General features: G+C 42.3%; 1 long non-coding RNA gene across 1 annotated transcript; it reads right to left on the bottom strand.

Moving 5' to 3' along the window:
• Positions 1-3,288: 3,288 nt before the first annotated feature.
• On the bottom strand, positions 3,289-10,058 carry LOC117359031. The gene is made up of 3 exons (XR_004539148.1): positions 10,012-10,058; positions 3,629-3,806; positions 3,289-3,484 (listed from the first exon to the last, which is right to left on the bottom strand). It is a non-coding gene; the product is annotated as an uncharacterized LOC117359031 (long non-coding RNA).
• Positions 10,059-21,822: the final 11,764 nt, after the last annotated feature.

Here is a 21,822-nt window from a genome sequence, read left to right as displayed (position 1 = left end):
CTCTATTATTTCTATGCCTCTGTTTAGACATGGAGCCTCCTTGTCTGTCTGTTTGTCTGGGTAGGGATATTCAAATCCATGTTGAAAGCCCACTTTTTGAAGCTGCTTTAAAGTCCTAACTAGAGAATGACACAGTGACAGAATTCATCACTGTTCCCATCCTCGTAGATAACCGTGGATAACCCTTTAAGGAAATAGGGAAGAATCAGAGTATGAATGGGCACAACCACTGACTCTCATGCTGTGCATTGAAGAATGCTGGTGTAGAAGGACTGAGGTTGAGATAGACACTAAAGAACAACAGTCTCTGATATTCAGAGCTGAGATTGTGATGTCATAATGCCTCATTCCACCAATGCCTAAGAGCCAACTTCATCAGTGATGTCACAATGGCTTGACTATCCTATACTTGGCTCACATAAGAATCAGAGTATGAATGGGCACAGCCACTGACCCTTAAGCTTTGCATTGAAGAATGCTAGTGTAGAATGACTGAGGTTGAGATAGAGACTATAGAATGACACGGGATAGTTTCCTATGGTTATCTGCTGAGATGGAAACAATGATGAATTTTATCACCGTGTCATTCTCTAGTCCTAACCTTGTGATCCTGGACAAGTCACTTAATCCTCCAGTACCCACAACTTTGAATATCAAAGCAACAAAAAGGCAGTATACAAATCCCCATTCCCTTCCCCATATGTTTGTCATTTCCTCTAAAGTCCCCTATCCTATCTACCTCATCATTTCCTTTGTAATTCCCTACCTGAGCAGCATGTATAGATTTGTCCTGTTTGTCTGTGATAATTAGATTGTAAGCTCTTTCAAGCATGGACTTTCTCTTGTGTGTGTAATGTACAATGCTCTGTGTGGTAGTGCTATAGAAATAACAATAAGCAGTAGCAGGAGGGTCCAGGTCTCTTTGTGTGTGACTCTATGACTGTCTGTTTTTTTGTCATCTCTCTGAGAATCTCTCAGTCTAGGAGTGTGTGTGTGTGCCTTTCTCTTTGTCTCTGGGTAGGTGTCTGCCTATAAGGAAACTTTATGAGAATGCCTATACATGTAAACAATGTGTTTATTGTATTTATTTATTAAAAAATTTATATACCACATACAACTATGCAGTTTCTATACCACATAGATAAAATCTTGTTTCCCTGCGATTATCATAGACATGTCTAACCAACATCATTAATCCTCCCTGTTTTGATAGGGATAGAGCACAAATTCAATCAATTCAGAAATGCAAGCAAGCTTTAAATCACACATTGATGTCAGAAAAATTCTAAAAGACGATAATCAACTGAATATACTTTAGCATAAGAAAGCATTGGCAAATAATTGAGTTTTCAGCATTTTCTTAAAATTCATCCTCCCCAAACAAAACCACAGGATACCAGGCAAGGCATTCCATAGTTCTACGCCAGCCACAGATATCATTGATGTTCCAATCCTAGCATACCTAGTTGATATTCTACCCTAAAGTTGCCTTTGTAAAATAAGCCCCCAGAATGCATGCGGATACAAACACACACATTTATACCTGCCTTGAGACAGATAAATGTGTGTGTGCACTCCATGCAGTTGCACTCATCTTTTATAAAGTACATGTACAAAGCTGCAGTGATGCAATCTACACAACATAGCTCACTATTCTGTATTTTTGGGATATTTATTGTCAACTTCTTGGGGTGGGGGAAGACACATGAATTTCTGCAGCACTGGGCTTCTGAATACACCAGAGAAGGCATAAAGTCTAGCCAATTACAATTCAACGACATTAATTTATTTCTCAACTTGGTGAGGCTTAAAGTTCATAAACCTCAAATAGTGATTTGTATCAATAGTACAGCTGCCAGGTCTATATCTTTCCAAAGCAAACAGGGAACGTGTGTCCAATACTGGAAGTCAGTGAAGATATTTGAAAAAATAGGAATAAACTGACTTCAATTAAAAACTTGTCTCAAGAGAGTGATCCAATGTTTGTCTGATATGCTCAGAGATGTGAAACTCCAAAAGAAGGGGAATTCAACCTCCTCTTGCAGTGAGAGTTTACCGTCCAGTCATAGCAAACTTCATACTCAAGGTCACTCTCTGAGACTTGAAATTAATTCAATTTATATTCTTAGCTTATTTTCAATATCAATTCTCCTTAATTTTATACGTTGGGATTTCAAGCTTTGGTCCTTCCTCTCCCTGGGATGCTCTCATCTCCTTCAGTTCCAGGGAAGCATACAAGTTTAAAATCAGGACTGCCAAAATGTCTTTCTCCTAGAACAGGGATCTCAAAGTCCCTCCTTGAGGGCCGCAATCCAGTTGAGTTTTCAGGATTTCCCCAATGAATATGCATTGAAAGCAGTGCATGCAAATAGATCTCATTCATATTCTTTGGGGAAATCCTGAAAACCCAACTGGATTGCGGCCCTCAAGGAGGGACTTTGAGACCCCTGTCCTAGAATGTGTACCTGAGGCAAAGAGAAAAAGTGTTTTTCCCCATAGAAGTATCAATGGGAAAAACAGAAATGAAACCCAATTGCCTGATTCCAGTGTACTTATTCTATTAATCTATCTGCTTTCCTTAGCTTCAGCTTGGTTTATATACACTATGAAAGTCTGATGAAAAATCAGACCAGTTTCAAACCGGTGGAAGAGAGGTGATAAACTGAATCCATCCAGTCTTTCTGTCTGAACTATTTTTGAAGCTACAACAAACTTTAAAGACATGCTAAGGACATGCTAAGGGATTTTTGACATGCCAAGGAAATATGTGGAAGAACTTGCAGGTAAGTTGTAGCAATGAAACAAGAGCTCTTCATGTTCCTGAATTCACATGATTTGCCTCATGTGACTCATTCACCAAGCACTGGTAAGTTGAGTCATAAATAGATGGGTTCCCTAGCTGGTTTGTGCTGCAGCTCAGCAGATTTCTAAATATGATTTATATATATTTTAGGGAAGCTGACTTGAGGTTATCCTTTCTCTTTCTTAATTAACTGGCAAACCTCTCAGCTGAGTTAGCAGTATCAAGGCTAATTCAAATCACTGGCCATCTGTAGCCTGAGCTTCTAGTGATACCTGTTCTAAAGAAAAGGCTGAGATTTCATTTGAAATCAAATACGTTTCAGCAAGACTTCCCCTTTCTTTTCAATCCATGTTTAATGCAATATGAAAACAAACCAACCAGATTTCATTTTCATTTGTTTTAAAAATTTAAAACCAATCCTACCATAATAACAAAATATAACCAGGCTCTCCCTGATCTCCCCTTACCCCTTTTATCATAGCAGTTTCTCTCCATCGAGCAGGTGATACTCCCCCATTTTGTTTATCAGAAATTAACAATGGAGCTGGCTCCAGTCTACTGATGCCATTTGGGAATGTTGTATCAGCAGGCAGAAGCGACATTCAGGGAGGACAAGGCCATAGAAGAGACATTGAATTCTATGCTTCAGTTTTGGCTAATTCCGAGGAGGATGCAAGTGATCTGTCAAATAAAATAGAACAACAAAACACCCTACTGTTCCAGAAATAACATTTAAAAGTGATGATACAGTAGAACTAAAATAAATCTTGGTAAACCTGGAAATTATACTGAGGCAAATTGATAGGTTAAAGAGTAGTAAATCACCTGGATCAGATGGTATACACCACATGAAAGTGCTGATTTGTTATTGATGATCTGTATCCAGTCATTAAAATCATCTGTGGTATCTGAAGACTGAAGGGCAACCAATGTTATGCCAATTTTTAAAAAGGGTTCCAGAGGTAATCTAGGAAATCACAGACTAAAAGGTCTGATGGTAGTGCTAAGGAAAATGATAGAAACAATAAAACATAGCATTACCAAACACGTAGACAAACATGATTTAATGGGATAGAATCAACATGGATCCAGCCAAGGGAAATCTTGCCTCACTAATTTGCTTTATTTCTTTGAAGGCGTGAACAACATACTACTGTTACTACTACTACATATCATTTCTATAGCACTGCTAGATATACGCAGCACTGTATACTAAAACATTCAAGAGACAGTCCCTGCTCAGTAGAGCTTATAATCTAATCAAACAGACAAACAGGACAAGAAGGGGCTTAGAGAGTTTCTCAGGCATGGGTGCTTTAGAAATGAGTGGGGGTTAGGAGTTAAAACCTACCTCAAAACATGTGGATAAAGATGAGCTGGTTGATATAATGTTTCTAGATTTTCAGAAAGCTTTTGACAAAGTCCCTTGTGAGAGACTCCTGAGAAAATTAAAGAGCCATGGGATAGGAGACAATGTTTTGTTGTGGATTAGGAACTAGTTAATAGAAAACAGAAGGTTAAATGTAGGGAAAACCCGAACATGTCCTCTTTTTAGAGGACTGTCTAGGTGCCTGGACGGACTTTCTAAAACCCAGCAGTTTGTCTGGGTTTTGGAAGCCCCAATGAGTTCTGGCTGCATCTAGAGGGCCTCTGAGCATGCATGGATGACATCACATACATCCGTGCATGCCCGAGGCCCTCCATACATGCCCAGAGGTCGGGGAAGAAGAGACTAGGCTTTGTGGGGACAGGACTGGGAGCAGAATGAGGCAGGGCTGGAGGTGCAATGGGGCAGAGCCATGTGTCTGTGTCGTGTCGCTGATGATGTCATCAGTGATGTGGAAGAGGGTAGGATCCTGCAGGAGAAGACTGCGAAGCAGCCTGTTTAAAATGCTGCTGACGCTGCTGTATGGAGGAAGGTATGTTGGTTTTGTGGTAGAAGGGTCAGCAGGGTTCAGATGGGAGGAAGAGATGGAAAGATACTACGCAGGGGGATTTGTGGGAGGGTCAGCGGGGTTCAGCTGCACAGGGGGAAAGTGTTGCTGCTGCCGGCGAATCCAGGGAGTCAAGGAGTGTAAGGGACATTCGGGAGGGACTTCGGGGTGATCTAACTGGGGCTTATTTTTAGGGTAGGGCTTATATTAAGACCTACTCCGAAAATCATGCTAGGGCTTATTTTGGGGGTAGGTCTTATTTTCGGGGAAACACGGTAGATAAGGTGAGAATCAATTTCGATAACCACCCCTATACCATCTTCTCAAATGACTCCACCTCTTGCTCTTACTGTCCTAGAACTGGAATATTGCAGGGTTCCATATTTTCTCCTCTATTATTCAATGTTTTTCTTGCACCTCTTCTCATGTTTATGCCAATGAAATTCAGATATTCTGCCATAAAGACTTTTTTTTGCACATTCCCCTTTATAAATAATAAATTAATTCAAATTTCAACTTGGCTTCATGATCACCATCTTATCTTGAACCCTAACAAATACACATTTTTGCTCTTTACGAACCAGAAATGGAAATCCTTGCCACTATTCATTCTCCTTTGTAACATCCCAGTTCCCCAGGTTGAGACCATTCATAAACTTGGAGTTGTCTTAGATTCCAACCTCACTTTCCATGCTCAAATTTCCTATGTCATTCGATCTTCTTTCTTCAAACTTCGACTCATTTGATTTGTTAGGTCCTTTCTTTTTCCCTCAGCATTTAACATCCTAACACACTCACTAGTCATAACACAACTAGACTACTGCAATTCATTTTACAAAGGACTCCATGCCAAAGAACTCAAACAATTGCAAACAGTCCAGAATTCTGCAATCCAGCTTATCCTGAACTCTAGGGGATACAATCACATCATTCTTCATCTTAAAGAAGCTCATTGGCTACCAATACTTATAAAGTATACCAATACTTATAAAGTATACCAATACTTATAAAGTACTCCAAGTGTTCAAGACACTAGCATCTGGTAAACCCCTTTATCTTTTACGATGTCTGATCCCCTATAGCCCATCATGATTGCTTAGATTGGTACATCAAAATTGGTTAGTTGCTTCCTGCTACCATAAAATTTTGCACAAGGTAATGGTCCTTTCAGTGGCGTACCAACATATGTGATACCCAGGGCCCATCATTTTTTGGCACCTCCCCCCATCTGTACGAAAAACATGATTTTTAGTAACAAGCCACACGTCACACATGAGTACCTAGGAAAAGGCAGCATCTTACATATTGCAGTGAGCAGTACTTCAATACACCCATTGTAAAACTAAACAAGCCGGACTAGTACAGATCAATCCTACACCGTCAATCCTAACAGAAAACCATGTCTTTCGAACACACAGAACACAGAAAACACCTTCGCCTAGTATGGAATATGTCATCACAAACTAACCCCTCCCCCTTTTACAAAACATAGAATTCTGAGCATCAGAGCTGCTACCACCAGGGCTGCCGCTAAAAAACGCTTCACAGTTTTGTAAAAGGGGGGATAAAATAGAAATACATAAACAAAGGTTAAATTGAACCAGCAAGAAGCTGGACTCTGCATAATTATGCAACACCACAGAAACAGTGACACATGTCTCCTAAAGCAATAAATAAATAGAAAATTTTTGTTCTACCTTTGTCTTCTCTGGTTTCTGCTTTCCTCATCTTCTTGTTACTCTCTTCCTTCCGTCCACTGTCTGCCGTCTCTCTGCCCCTCCCTTTATGGCATCTTCTCTCCTTCTATGCCCCTTCCAGAAACCGTATGCCTCCCCTTTCCATCTCTCCTTTCACCCCCATTGGTCTGGCATCTCTCTCCTCTCCTTCCCTCTCCCACACCTCTCTTCTGCAATCCCTTTCTTCCCTCATTTTCCTTTTCATTTTATTTTCTGCATCCATCTAGATTACGTTCTTACTACCCTCTCATCAATTTCCTTTTTTACTGTCTGCCTACAGTTTGCCACCTCTTTCCCTCACCCCCTCAGTATTTCCCTAACTCAATCCTTTTCCCCCATCATCTGACCTCTTCTCTCTCCCCACTTCCATCATCTGCCCCTTCTCCCTACTTCCATCATCTGCCCTCTTCTCTCTCCCTTTTCTCCCCACTTCCATCATCTGCCCCCTTCTCTCAATCTCTCCATCCACCACAGGCCCATCTTTCTCCCTTCCTTACCTTCTCTCTCCCCTTTCTCCCCACTTCCATCATCTGCCCCCTTCTCTCAATCTCTCCATCCACCACAGGCCCATCTTTCTCCCTTCCTCACCTTTCCGATTTTGGCAACAAGATCTTCACCCCCTCGCGATGACACTTAAGATCTTCAACGGGCCTCCTTCTACCCCTGGCATCAACAGAACTTCAGATCGGCAACGCGGTGCTCAGTCAAAAGCAGAAACAGGAAGCTGAGTCAGAGGGAAGCTTTTGACGTGAGCACTAGAGAATGGCACAGGGAAAAAATCTGTTCCCGTCACCGCACCGTCCGCTTCACCGCCCCGTCACCGCCATCCCATTCACTGCCCCATCACCATCCTCGCAGCATCCATACAAGCCTCAGTACTGCAATATTTAGCTTATTCCATCATTATAAATCAAAGTTCTGGCTGCTGAACTGGAGAGATGTTAAGCTGGCAGGGCTTTGTTTATAAATTTTTATCAACACAACTAATATACTACTTTATCCTGAAGCAAAAAAATAAGAAAAAGAAATATAATTTTTATTTTCTACCTTTGTTGTCTGGTTTCTGCTTTCCTCATGCTTTCATTCAATTCCTTCCATCCACTGTCTCTCTTCTCACTGCGTCTTCCATTTGCTCTGTTACTGTGCCTCTCCCTTTCTCCCCCCCTTCCAAATTGGTCTGGCACCCATCTTCTTCCCTCCGCTCCCCCCATAGTCTGGCATCTCTGTCTTCTTCCCTGCCAGCGTCTTCTCCCCACTCTCTCTTCCCCATTTCCCTTCAGCGTCTTCTCCCCACTCTCTCTTCCCCATTTCCCTTCAGTGTCTTCTCCCCACTCTCTCTTCCCCATTTCCCTTCAGCCTCTTCTCCCCACTCTCTCGTCCCCATTTCCTTTCAGCATCCTTCTCCCCCCCGTCTTCCCCATGTCCTGTCAGCGTCCCTCTTCTCCCTCTGTCTTCCCCATGTCCTGTCAGCGTCCTTCTCCACCCCCGTCTTCCCCATGTCCTGTCAGCATCCTTCTCCCCCTCTGTCTTCCCCATGTGCTTTCAGCGTCCTTCTCCCCCCTCTGTTTTCCCCATGTGCTTTCAACGTCCTTATCCACCCCTCTGTCTTCCCCATGTGCTTTCAGCGTCCTTCTCCCCTCTCTGTCTTCCCCATGTGTTTTCAGCGTCCTTCTCCCTCCTCTGTTTTATCCTATTTCCCTTAAACATCTTTTCCTCTCCACTCCACCTTTCCTCCCTTTCTCGCCCGCCCGACCGTCCGACAACAGGCCCAGTCCGACAAACCTCCCTGCCCTGTAGCTGCGAGTCTAAATTACCTTCTTACAGCAGCCGAGCGTTGTAGTTGCATATGGCTGCCGTAAAGGTCGTCTCTGATGCAACTTCCCGTTGCATCAGAGATGACCTTTACGGCAGCCACACGCAGCTTCAATACTCCAGCTGCTGCAAGAAGGTAATTTAGACTCGCGGCCACAGGGCAGGGAGGTTTGTCGGAGAGGGCCTGTTGTCGGTCGGGCGGGCAGGCGGGGGGTGGAAAGCGCCACGAAGGTAAAGGGACCTGGCCGGCTGTGCACGCCCCTTAAGGCTGCACCCGGGGCGGACCTCCCCCCCTTGGCACGCCACTGGGTCCTTTGCAGTTCAAGGCCCTCAACTGTGGAACTCTCTACCACTACCCTTACACCTGCAGACAACCTTAGATAGGTTCAGATCTGAACTAAAAACATTTATTATTTCAGGATGCTTTTTATTGACCTCTTCCTACAGCCATACACAGGTAGTCCTGGACAGCAACTGCAGTGCATCCTAATGTATTACCTTCCCCCCTTTTCTATTAGCAATTGTAGTTCTCTCCTCCTACCCCTACCCCTCTTTGTCTTGTTTGTCTAGTTCTCTGTGAGTTTTATTTTTCTAATCTTTGTACATATTTACATTGTAAGCAGCTCTGGGGTAGATAAAATGAGGAAGGGGATATGATGGGCACAAAGAGGATAGGATATGGAAGGGAAGATGCTGAACTGCCCTTTTATTTGCAAGAATACATATGATGTTTTCTGTAGAGTAGCAATTTGGAAATATCAATTAAACTGAATGTGCAGCTTAAGTAAGCACAGGGAAAAGCCAAGATTTTGTAGCATTTTTGTTTTGCAAGCAGATATGAGCTATGCCCTTAGTGTGGTTCTCAAATCAAAGTTACTGTATTATCAATAATTAATTTCATAAAGAAGGCCTTATAAGTGAACGAAATCAAAGTAAATGCAATTTTCTGGATGTAGAGGAAAAAAAAAAATCCTAACGCTGTTCACCAGACTTCAATGAAACAATTTAAAAAGCACACAAAAAAAGCACCAACCTCAGCAAGTTCAGAAAGTGAAGCAATTTGAACTGGTGTGCTGCAAAGCAATTCCCTGCACAACAGGTAAAAACAAACCTAAACTGACGCTTTTTACACAAATGATTATAAATAAAAGCAAAATTTTTGTCAGAGCAATAGTGTAAACTGAACATATTGGCCCCTTGGTGTCATTTGAAGAAAATTAATGTGGAGGGCCAAAGAGATGGCGTCTGCAATATGCAATGCTCTGGAGACAACCCTGGGAGCTTGTTCCTGGTGCAGGAGAAATAAGTGCTCCTGCTGAATCTTAGGGGACAGATAAGACATGTGCATAAGTAAGATTAATCAGTAAAGCTAGCATCTACCTAATGAGTCGTTTTTTGACATCATACAACTTGAAAAACACAAGGTTCTTGCATGTCAAATTTGTGCTATCTCTGAAAAAAAAAAAAAATCTGCAGTAAACTAGAGCTCCCAAATAAAGACATCTACAGAGAACAAATAAGACCAAGTGACTTTTTTTTTTATATGTTCCTCTCCTCCTCTTAAAACATAGGTTTGCACGTACCTTAATCTGTACCATACCCTGAATTGCTGCTGGACAGATAAATAATTACCCTTTTTGGGAATACATGTTCTGTGCTTTTGGGGATTCAGTCTATTAAATCACAAAGATGAATTAGCTCAAAAAAAAAAAAAAACTTGGTTCACCTTTTGGAGCCATTCTCATGGGAAGCTGCTAGGTTTTCATCTTCATCTGCCAAGAGAATAAAGAAACCTGTGAACTGGATTTTCTTTTTTAATGAGATCATAAAGAAGTGACAGAAAAGGATATACTAAAGGTAGCCTTCATCTTGCATCCGGGGAAAAATTGTTTGGACATCTGGTTGAGTGTACTGCAGGAAAAGATTTGGGGGTTACTCTATTTAATGTCCCTAAACAGGAAATGTAATGCAGTGCAGCATTCCATGAGATAAACTAGAACTCCAATTTCACATAGACAGATTCTCTCTTTTTAATAAACTATTTGGGGGGTTTTCCCTTCTCAAAGGATACATGTTTGTAGGAGTGGAGGAGTGGCCTAATGGTTAGTGCTGTGGACTGAGATCCTGTGGAACTGGGTTTGATTCCAACTGCAGTTCCTTGTGACCCTAGGCAAGTCACCTAACCCTCTCTTGCTCCAGGGACAAAAAAACACCTTAGATTGTGAGTACCCCAGGGACAGAGAAAGTACCTGCATATCTAGTAGTAGTAGTCTTCCTATGAATTTTAAAATTATGCATCTACCACCTCTATGCAACAGAGAGAGAGGTGACCCTTGTGTTCTTGGGGTCCCTGGCTCATAGTAATGTCCCACACCAGAATGTTATATAAGCATGCTCTAGAACAGGGTCCAAAATGATTATTCTTTTTGGGCCTGATATTCAAAGAATTTATGCGCCTATCTTTGAGCGTTATGCTCCTAAATTGGCCTCTCAACAAATTTACTAGGGCTGAGGTGTCTGGCATGAGGGTAGACTTGTTGCAAATGTATTCAAGATGGTATATCCCAAATTTATTGATGCTAAAAATGTCACTACAATCCTAAATTTAGGAACTACAAAAGTGTGTGGCAACAGAGGTGGATTGAGGGTGTGGAAAAATGTTATAAGGGAAGTCTATAACTTGGTGCTTATACTTTCATACCATGTATACATGTTAGAGACACCAAAATTGGCAGTTTTGCACAAGTACACTAGAGGCTGGATTCAGTAAATCACACCCAAAGTTACCAGAAAAAAAAATCAGCATTGTATTGAATAGCACTTAGCACTGATTCTCATGCCTAACTTTGGGCACCAGACTAATGCCAGCTGAAACTTGGGGCCTCTTCTATCAAACTGCGCTAGCAGTTTTTAGCGCAGAGAGCCACGCTGAATGGCCCGCGCTGCTCCCAACGTTCATAGGAACTCTATGAGCATTGGGAGCAGCGCGGGCCATTCAGCGCGGCTTACCACATTACAAACTGCTAGCACAGTTTGATAGAAGAGGCCCTTGGTGTAATTCTGGCGCTCAACTTAAGCATGGAAATGGCAATATTTGAGAACAGTGCACCCAATTGTTGGGATCAGTGGCGTAGTAAGGGGGAATTGAGGGGGAGTGGCGGACCACTCCAGGCGCTGATACCTCTCCTCCTCTCTGCACCACAGCTCCTTCTTACCCCTCCCCAACTCACGCGCGCACCTTCCCTTCCTCCCCCATCCAGTACCGCTAGCTCTTCACTGGCGCAAGCAGCAGCTCAAACTTGCTGCTCGCGCTGGCCTCAGCTCTCCCTTTGATGTCACTTTCTAGGTCGTGGGACCAGGAAGTGACATCAGAGGAAGAGCTGAGGCCGGCACGGGCAGCAGGTTGGAGATGCTGGTTACACTGGGGTAGTTAAAGAGGTATGGGAAAGGGAAGGGGCATATGCGCAGGGAGGCGGGGAAGTGGAAGGGGTGGAGAAGAGGGTGGGAGGGGTACCATTGCCCCAGGAGCCTCCCACCTTTGCTAGGCCACTGGTTTGGAATACCCATGACCTCTCCATGGCCAAGCCCCTTTTTTTGGTTAGGCACAAGATCTAGGTACGGTTCTTTATAGAACTGTTCAGATTCAAATTAGTGCCAATTAATGCCAATAACTGGCTGTTAATGGCTAATTAACTAATTTAGTTGTGCATGCAACTCACAATCGCACACAACTTTGGGCACCCAAATATAGGTGCCCTTTATAGAATCTGTAGGTAGGTGCTATTATATAAAGCTTAAGTGCAATTGGAAAGGGGGCTTATACTGTATGCGCATGGAGTATGAGTGGGCTATGGATATCTTCAATTTATTGTGCATAACTAACAGAATGCTATAATTTACATGCTTTGCATGGTGAACTCCGGTATACCCATTTACATCTGTCATTGACCTGGTGTTAACAGCTGCATCTAAAATTATAGCATGCCAATTTGGGTTTGCATTAGTATTTTTTAACAGTATCTTGGTGCACAGATGCCAATATAGAATTGACGTTCAGCATGAAGCATTAGCATGCCTAAATGGAGGTGCTAAGTTATAAAATTGCCCCCCTATGAAATTAACACTCTCATAAATCTAGGCAAATAAATGGCAGGCCTAAATTTCTAAGCATACCTTTAAGCTCCTAAATTAAGATGAATTTTTGGCTGAAAACTTTCAACCCCCCAATGAGCATCGAAAACCCCCTCCTTCATGATCCCCATGGGCCTATCTGCCCAATTCCTGATGGTCTAGTGGAAAACATGCAGGACCTGAAGTACTGCTGGCAAAAGTCACAGTAGCCATATTGAAGGTACAAGAGTGTGTAGGCATTGTTCTCATTAGACAACCAGGTATCGGATAGGTAGGCCTGTGGGGATCCTAGGAAGGGTTTGGATGTTCCAGTGGGGAGGGAGGGGGATCCTGGTGGAGGGTCTGGATGTTCTGGGTGGGTGGTTAGGAAGGGGGGATTCTGGATATTCCAGGGGGTGAGATTGGAAGGAGGCTTCTGGGTCATTTAATGAAGAGCTAGAGCCCCTTGACTGATGGTGACTGGTGAGTGACTGGCAGAGGAACTGGCAGAGGGACCGGTGGTGACCAATGGAGAGACTGGTAATGGTACCGGAAGCAGCCAGAAGTCCAATGATGTTTGAAGAGGATGTGGTAGCGACCAGAGGTACCGGTAGAAACTGGCATTATCTTTAGTAGCCACATTGACCAGGGAAGTATGCTTGGAGGAGCTTGGTTGTGTTTTTAGAAGAGCATGGTAGTGAAATGTATCCAAAAGAACCTGGTGGTGGAAAGAAAATAAGACCAGAGGAGCCTGGTGGTGTTGAAGTGATAGGAGGTAACTTCCAAAAAATACTCTGATGTCTGGTCACTGAAATAACTGCTTCGCTGCTTCATTCTCCTCTGAATCACTCAAAAATTGTCACCCTTTCAAGCTCTTTTTAAGGTTTGGAAACAGAAAACAGTCAGTGGAACAAAATCTGGTGATTAGGGTAGATGGTCTATGCACTGAAACCCCAACTGCGTGAAAACATCCATCATTTTGCCAGTCATGTGAGCAGGTGCTTTGTCTTGCAAAAACAGATCTTCTTTCTGCAGCTTCCCTCTCCTTTTTTCATTCAATGCCTCCTTTAATTGGCACAGCAAGTTTCAGTAGTATTCTGCATTAATTGTTTGGCCCTTGGAAGATAGTCATTACAACACCTTCATGATCCCAGTATGCAGTGGTCATGACCTTTCCTGCTGACTTTTGGGTCTTGAATTATCTTGGCATTGGAGATCTTGAGTGCTGCCATTACATGGACTGTTGTTCTGACTCAGATCCATCTCCTTTCTGACTTTGCCCTCGGAATGCTCCTCTCAGGCCCACTTCAAAGATGACTGGTCAGAGTTGATAGTCAGCTATAGTGCCCTGTTAAGTGCCGCTGGATGTCAGCTGCCAGCTCATAGAGCATGATTAAGTGGGAAGGAGCCTCTCCTACCCACTTAAATAATTCCTATGCAAATGACCCTGTAGAAATTTCTGTTTCTTGTAAATGAAATCTTACAATCCACTTCTTGGAAACATGCCTTAGTTTGCAACATTGGCCAAATACTTTTGATCTTTCTTCCCAAACTTTGTGCTACAGTAGAAAATTTCATAATGCATGAAACCACGTCTTCCTCTGATGTATGCACTCTATACTGTAAAAGTTGATCCCAAGAGCTAAAACGCGCTTTCTACCATGACTTAAATACCACTCTTCTCGGATACCCTCTATCATAATACCATTTCTTAAGTGGTTCAGCTTACTTTAGAAATTCCTCAGTAGAATTTCATATCTGATGGTATCTAAAAAATTGGGAAACAGGTAAATTGTTTTTCAACATGCATTGATGCATGCTTGTAAATTCTAACAAAGTATTCTGAGCAGAAGGTTTCAAAAACACTGTGGTGTCAAATTTCCTCTGTTGCAAATTGATCATGACATTAAGCAATTATATCTAAGCACTATCTGCTTTCATTTCAAACTGAATTGAAGGATGACACCCATTCAGATAACCCAAAAATTGTTCAAGTTCTTCTCTAGTAGAATTCCAAAGGAAGAACACATCATCGATTAACTTCTTCCAGAGACATACGTGTTGAAAATAGAGGGTATCCGAGAAGAGTGGTTCCATGCATTATGAAATTTTCCTCTATGGCACAAAGTTTAGGAAGAAAGATCAAAAGTACTTAGCCAATGTTGCAAACTAAGGCATGTTTCCAAAAAGTGGAATGTAAGGTTTCATTTATAAGAAACAGAAATATGAATGATAACATAAAAACATAAGAAGTGCCTCTGCTGGGTCAGACCAGAGGTCCATCATGCCCAGTAGTCTGCCCGCACGGCAGCCCGACAGGTCCAGGACCTGTGTAGTAGTCCTCTATCTGTACCCCTCTATCCCCTTTTCCTTCAGAAAATTGTCCAATCCCTGATGTTTGGTCTGTGAGTCGGGAGGGTTGGGTGGGTCATTTCCGCTGTGGCCAGTGCTCTGCCTGCAATAATATGCAGGAGGGCACTGTGGCACAAATCCCAGGCAGGAAACCAGTGAAATTACGTTCTCTGACATCTTGTGAGACTAAGGGAGTGGTGTATGGGATGTCATGCCCTGTGGTTTGAGTTATAGTGGCCACACTTCCAGAAGTCTGAAAATGAGATTGTTCGAACACCGTTCCAACATAACTCATAAGAAAGAAATCGGTGCATTGGCCTGTGTAAAAGAGCAGCACATGTTTCAAGAGTTTGTGTTTTGTGCTGGAACATGTTCCATCGACCCAGCGGAGAGGGGATGTCAAGCGGATTTTACACCAATGTGAACAAAGATGGATATTTTTCCTTGACACATTGTGGCCGAAGGGGCTCAATCAGCATGTGGAATGGTGTGCATTTTATTAATATTGACAGTTTGAAATGACATCATCCTCTGGAAGAAGTCTACTGGAAATTGGTCTCTGAAACCCTTTCTAATAAAAACCAGAGGGTCGTCTTGTGCTGGCATGCATGGTGTGTTATAGACAGCTTAGCTGCTTTAAATCTCTGATGCAGCTGAAATTGGGCAAAACGAGGCTTTTGTTGGAGAGCAGAGACATGGCTTGTGGACTGAGTGTGTAGTATGAGATCAGGTTGGCGCCGGGAGTTTGAACCAACGTGTGCACAAGAAGATAGTGGACTACAGCAGTACCAGTGTTGGGTCAAGCCATTTGACTAAGCTAAGTTAAAAAAAATTGCATATTACATTCCTTGTGCACAGTGGTGGATTTTGTGCCCAGTTGATAATTATATTTTTGGTGTGGAGTTTTTTTGCCAATGAGAAAAGAACGTGTAGCTTAAAATCAGTATTGATTGCTGGTCATAATAAATACATTGAGGCTTTTTCTCCACTTTTGATTTAAATGGTTATCTCTGGGGTATATTCCACCTCTGGTGAGTAATATTATTTTGGTTTTTATTTTTTGCATTTATTGTTACTCTGAAGTATTTTTCTTGAGAGATGTTTAAATACCTATATGGCATAAGTCAGCATGAGGCTAGTCTCTTTCAACTGAATGAGGGAGCATAGAATGAAATGAGGGTGGGGTGGGGGGGGGGGGAAGGCATAGGATGATGGTTACTTCTGAATCTATCAGATTCAGAAGTAACCTCAGATAATACTTTTTTTTCACAGAAAGGGTGGTGAAAGCTTAGAACGGCCTCCCAGTGGAGGTGGTGGAGACAAAAAGTATATCTTGATTCAAAAAAGCTTTGGACTGTATGTTGGATCTCTAAGGAGAGGATGGCTTGGTTAGGCAGACTAGACAGGCCATGGTCTTTGTCTGCCTTCATTTTTCTCTGTGTGTATTCTCCTCTTGCCAGTGTGTACGGGTATGGGATGGTAAGACAAATGAAGATAGGTAATCCCATGACCACACACTACCCAGGAGAAGGGATGTAAGGGAAGGAGGAGAGGAGAGGAGAGGGAGGGGGAGAACTGAGGGAACAGGAAAGAGCCCCTTAGGATGAGGGGACAATGACATCTGGAAGGAGACAGATGCAGAGAAGGAAGGGGAGAAAACGGGAAGAAAAAAAGAATTGAACAGGAGATCATGGACAATAACTTGTACGGTCAACACAAGGAAAGTGATGAAGAAGGACTGAAACTAGCCTGATTAGAAAAAATAAAATGTTCAGAGACAAAGAGGTGTAATTCTTCTAGTTTTGCTCCTTTCATGTTTCAGGAGGAAATGCATTTCTGTTTCTCTTTCTCCAGTATTGTACAGAACCCAGAATCTAGCTTTTTGGCCAGGAAGATTGGTGTGGGTGGGGGAAGCCCATTTCAGCTTTTATCTGCATGTTAGTTTTTAATTGTATCCCTTGTTCTGTATTAACTGAGAGTTTGTTCATAATTGGTTCATAATTGGACCAAGATGAAAGGTTTGGTTAGTTTGTAGCTTAATATCTCAGAGATGTAGAAAACAATGATTTCATTGGGCCAAACATGATCTGAGTCCCATCACCTGCTACTGAACCTGTTCCATCTACCGCTGGTGAGTGAAGAACTCTTAACAATATTTGAAGTTCACATACTGTATTTCAAAAGCTGCAATCACATTGGGTAGTTATTAGATTGTGTGTTTAAATCAAGGGGAATCCTTCCTGCTTCTGTTGGTTGTAGGAATTAATGTTCATTAGGAATTAATATTCATTAGGGATTTGATCTTCAACATATTCATTAGGGATTTGACTCAAGGGCTTCAAGGCAAGGTAACCTTATTCACTGATGATGCCAAACTATGCAATATCGTAAACGGCTACAATATACAGGATACTATGGAACAGGACCTCCGTACTTTAGAAAGTTGGTCCTCTATCTGGCAGCTGGGCTTCAACGCCAAGAAATGTAAGGTCATGCATCTCGGAAATGGAAATCCATGCAGAACTTACACCTTGAATGGAGAAACTTTGACCAAGACTACGGCAGAACGAGACTTGGGAGTGATCATCAGTGCAGACATGAAGACTGCCACTCAAGTGGAAAAGGCTTCATCTAAGGCACGGCAGATGATGGGTTGTATCAAGAGAAGTTTCGTCAACAGGAAGCCTGAGGTCATGATGCCATTATACAGAGCCATGGTGAGACCTCATCTAGAATACTGTGTGCAATTCTGGAGGCCACATTACCATAAAGATGTGCTCAGAATTGAGTTGGTTCAGCGGATGGCCACCAGGATGGTCTTGGGGCTAAAGGGTCTCCCGTACGAAGAAAGACTGAACAAATTGCAGCTCTATACTCTCGAAGAGCGTAGGGAGAGGGGAGACATGATTGAGACATTTAAGTACATCACGGGATGAGTCGAGGTGGAAGATGATATCTTTCTTCTCAAAGGACCCTCGAACACAAGAGGACATCCGCTCAAACTCAGGGGAGGGAAGTTTCGTGGAGACGTCAGGAAGTACTTCTTCACGGAACGAGTGATAGAGCATTGGAACAAGCTTCCAGTACAGGTGATCGAGGCCCACAGTATCCCAGACTTCAAGAATAAATGGGATACCAATGAATAGGGTCGCTAGGATATAGACTTAATAGAGCAGGTCAGTAGAGTTAAGGGGCCAGTAGACTTAAAAGGGTGGGTCAATGGTATGGGCAGACTTGATGGGCTGTAGCCCTTATCTGCCGCCATCTTTCTATGTTTCTATGTTTCTAGGAATTGAAAGTTATAAGAAATCCTTTCTGCTGTATGCTTTTTTTAAAAAAATTATTCTTTATTTGTTTTTTACATCAAATACATAGTGCAAACATATGAACAATCAAATAATATACCATACTGCACTCTATTCCAACAAATAATATAAAGCTCTTTACCCTCCCCCCTACCTAATCCTCCCCCCGTCCCTCCTGGATGTGTATAACATTCTTTCTTGAATCTGAGAGGGAACCGAGGATGAGAAGAAGAAGAAGTCCTGGTGAGATACAGGTGAAGCAAAACAAGTCCTTTGGATAAAGGTGAAGTAACCAGACCTCACAAGAGAAAAACCCCCTCCCCTCCCTCTTGCTCTAATAAATCAGTATATGAACTGTAAAAGATATTTCATAACCCACTTGCCAGCTGGCCTATAGTGATTGAGAAATGTTCTGTTTCTGAGTTAGCTATGGTAAGCAAAAACTTGTAAGAAACAAGACTTAAATTCCGATGCATGGCACCTGGCCAGATATTATGCAAAGAGGAACACAGCTCATGGTCAGAAAAACAGAGTACTCAAGAACATTATTTAGCAAGATATATCATGTGTTGCCACAGCAGAAAAGGAATTTTAGACTCGGAATTGCATATATGGTAAAGGGAAAAGGGCATTTGCAGGAAAAGGTTAGGCCTTACGGCAAACTGAACAGACGTATAAGATGACACAAATAGATAAGCCAATAAATGAATCTACGTATGTATTGACGTATAAGAAAAACAACCAATAAAGATGTATCATGTGATTTAGGCTAACGTGGTATTGACCACCAAAAAATGTATAAAATCAGGCCTATAAGCAGAAGTAAGCTGAACAGACATCAGAGGACCCTCAGGCCTGAGGATCACATCTGTTCCATTATATGCTGAATCATTTGAAATTGTAAGCTGTTACTAATTTGCTAATAAATGTATACCTATTGAAACCAGTATATAGTGTGTGGAGTCTCCATTTCGAGGTAGGCCTAGACAGCGGCCTACTTCAATGGTGACCCACGACTGCATAGGACACGAGCCTTAAACGACCTCACTGGATTGCAGGCATGAAATCTGCTTGTCAGATTGCCTCTCCATTACTTTTGGCCAAAAGTTTGATTCTGGGTTTTATTTCTGTACTTATGCATTGTCTTCAATGAACTTCCTTATTTTACAGAGTTGCTGTGTTGCCTGCTTTATCTTGTTCCCCTTTTTATACCGCACTTCTCCTTCATTTCCTTTTTACACCAGCAATTGAATGTGTTCTGCCTTATACACTATTTTCTTTTTCAGCACTAATTTTTTTTTCCTTTTTGTTTTTACGTAGGACTCACTGGTGTCAAATTTGGATGGTCCCGGACCCTGGAGCGGTTTTTCTGCATTGCCTTGCCCGGGACCGGGTTCCCATCCTCAATTGTCCTATTGGTCCTGCGCACTCAGTTAATACAAACAGGAACCAGGGGGTAACGCAGCATAGCGTAGTATATGGACTGGCGTTAGGATAGTCAGCATAGTATATGGACTGGCGTTAGGATAGTCAGCATAGTATAAGGACTGACGTTAAAGTAGTCAGCGTAGTATAGGGACTGGTGTTAGAGTAGTCAGCATAGTATAAGGACTGGCGTTAAAGTAGTCAGCGTAGTATAGGGACTGGCGTTAAAGTAGTCAGCATAGTATAAGGACTGGCATTAAAGTAGCCAGCGTAATATAGGGACTGGCGCTGGGGTAGCAAACATATCATAAGGGACTGGTGTTAGAGTAGCCAGCATAGCATAAAGACTGGTGAGAAAAGAAGCCAGGATAGCATATATAGTGGAGCAATATTTACGGCCGTTATTACTTTATCTCTGTGTAAATCTTATGTTTACTTCTTCTCCAAACTCTTTCCTTGGTACAGACACTGATTCAATTGCTGGTTGAATTCTTTCCTCTGCTCGGATAACGCCTGGCCTTCCATTTTTCTGTCCACAGGTTAACCATTTTGTAATATTACATTGTATAGTGATATTGTATTTTGATGCTTCTATGAATCCACTGTCTTACATTTTGATGTTTCTCTGCATCCGCATCGTTGGTGCCATGTGAAATCAGTCCCCTATATATATCTCTGTGGTAAATAATCTCTAAATCTGACCTATTACTGTTATCTATATATATCCATTTTCTGTCAGCATGCATCTTTGTGAAACCTTCATTATCATAAGTGTTGGGGAACTGATGCCTGACTTCTTTTATCTCGTTCTTCCTAAATTTTCCTCCTAGTACCAGCTGGTGCATACTTGGTGTTCAGGCATATTTTTGAGGGCGGTCTTTATGCCAGTAATCTCTACTGAACGCCCATGATATATATGTCTTCAAATCTATCTTTCTCAGCCTCTCTTCTCCATGAGAGTCCTGGTATCTTTTCCCAGGGTCATTGCACATGACCTACAGGGGTTCAGGGACACACATCGTTGTTCATCTGTGATCACAACCAGACACTGACTCATACACTAACTTCCTGTGTCAGCATCTCACTAGTGATCTGCTCCACATCCTAATTTCTTTTCTATTCCTGTGATCTAATAAGCCTCTAAAGGGAATCCAGAGGGGAAGCGCCCTATGGCTATAAACCCCTCTTACACATACATTATTAGTCTGACCTAGAAACAAGCTCCTCCGTTCCTGTTACCATCACAATCTCTCCCTGTAGATTTGTATATTATTGACCACCCAGAGGGGTGGGCTGCCCAGAGAGGTGGACTGTGGGGGCTTGCCAAACTAGCCACACCATTTGCTATCTCTTAGGTTATTTCACAACTGTTGAGCTCCATTTCAACAGCTGTGAAGAGGGGGGGTGAATAAAGGTGAATAAAGGTGACATTATTTTTGTTTTTTGATCACAGATGGATTTCGCATACACTATAAACAGATTACTGGAGATCAGAGAAAGATAATGCACGAAGAAAGCAGAAACTGTATTTGCACAAGAGATAAATATATGCCCTTTTTGTCTTTATAGGTCCAGGATTTTAATATTGCCACCTATGTTTCTTTCTTTTTACTAATGACTACTTTGTTTCCTAGAGTCAGGGAAAACTGCAGTGTTCCTGTCTCGGGAAACCACATCTTAAACAGGCATGCCCGTTATGTCTGATTTCTCCCACTACTCTTGCTGACATTAGGAATCCCCCTGTTTTATTCTTCTCTGGCTGCCAGTGCTAGCCATGATTATTTGTCTTGTGCCTCTAGCCCTAGTTTTTCTTTCTCTTGCCTGTTCCCTCTTGATTCCATCTGCCGTTGGTTTTTCACCGATCTTCTGTTAAGCCGTTGCTTAGACAATCCTGTTCCTCCTTCTGCCCCCATATTTCCTACCATTGTTGAGCCGAAAGTATACACCTCTTCTCTGCATTGTGCTTTGTGTTACCTAGCCCCTTATGATGTCACCATACTACTTGCTTATGACGTTGCTTTCCCTGACATACCATCTTACCTTGCCAAGCTTTCTTTATTTACGCTTGATATGTTGTCTTCCTGGATTTTATTAGTGTAAGTGGTATTATCATGTGTGGTCACTATTTTGTATGGGTTTTGGCTTATTAGTTCTGCTTTTATGGGTTCATTTTGTTGCTACTGACAAGAGAGGGTCTTCTAGCCTTAGTACAGCTCTGAGTCTGCGTTTTACTGTAATATTTTCAGCTTGTCATGCTGTCTGATGGCTTCCTTTGTTCTTCCGTTTATGCATTACATTTTAGCTGTCGCTTGTGTACTGGCCTGTGTAATATATGGCACTTTATG

This window comes from Geotrypetes seraphini, chromosome 4 (genome assembly GCF_902459505.1).
Source record: "Geotrypetes seraphini chromosome 4, aGeoSer1.1, whole genome shotgun sequence".
NCBI lineage: Eukaryota > Metazoa > Chordata > Amphibia > Gymnophiona > Dermophiidae > Geotrypetes > Geotrypetes seraphini.
The sequence above is the reverse complement of the archived record's forward strand: the minus strand, read 5'-3'. Positions and strand labels throughout refer to the sequence as shown.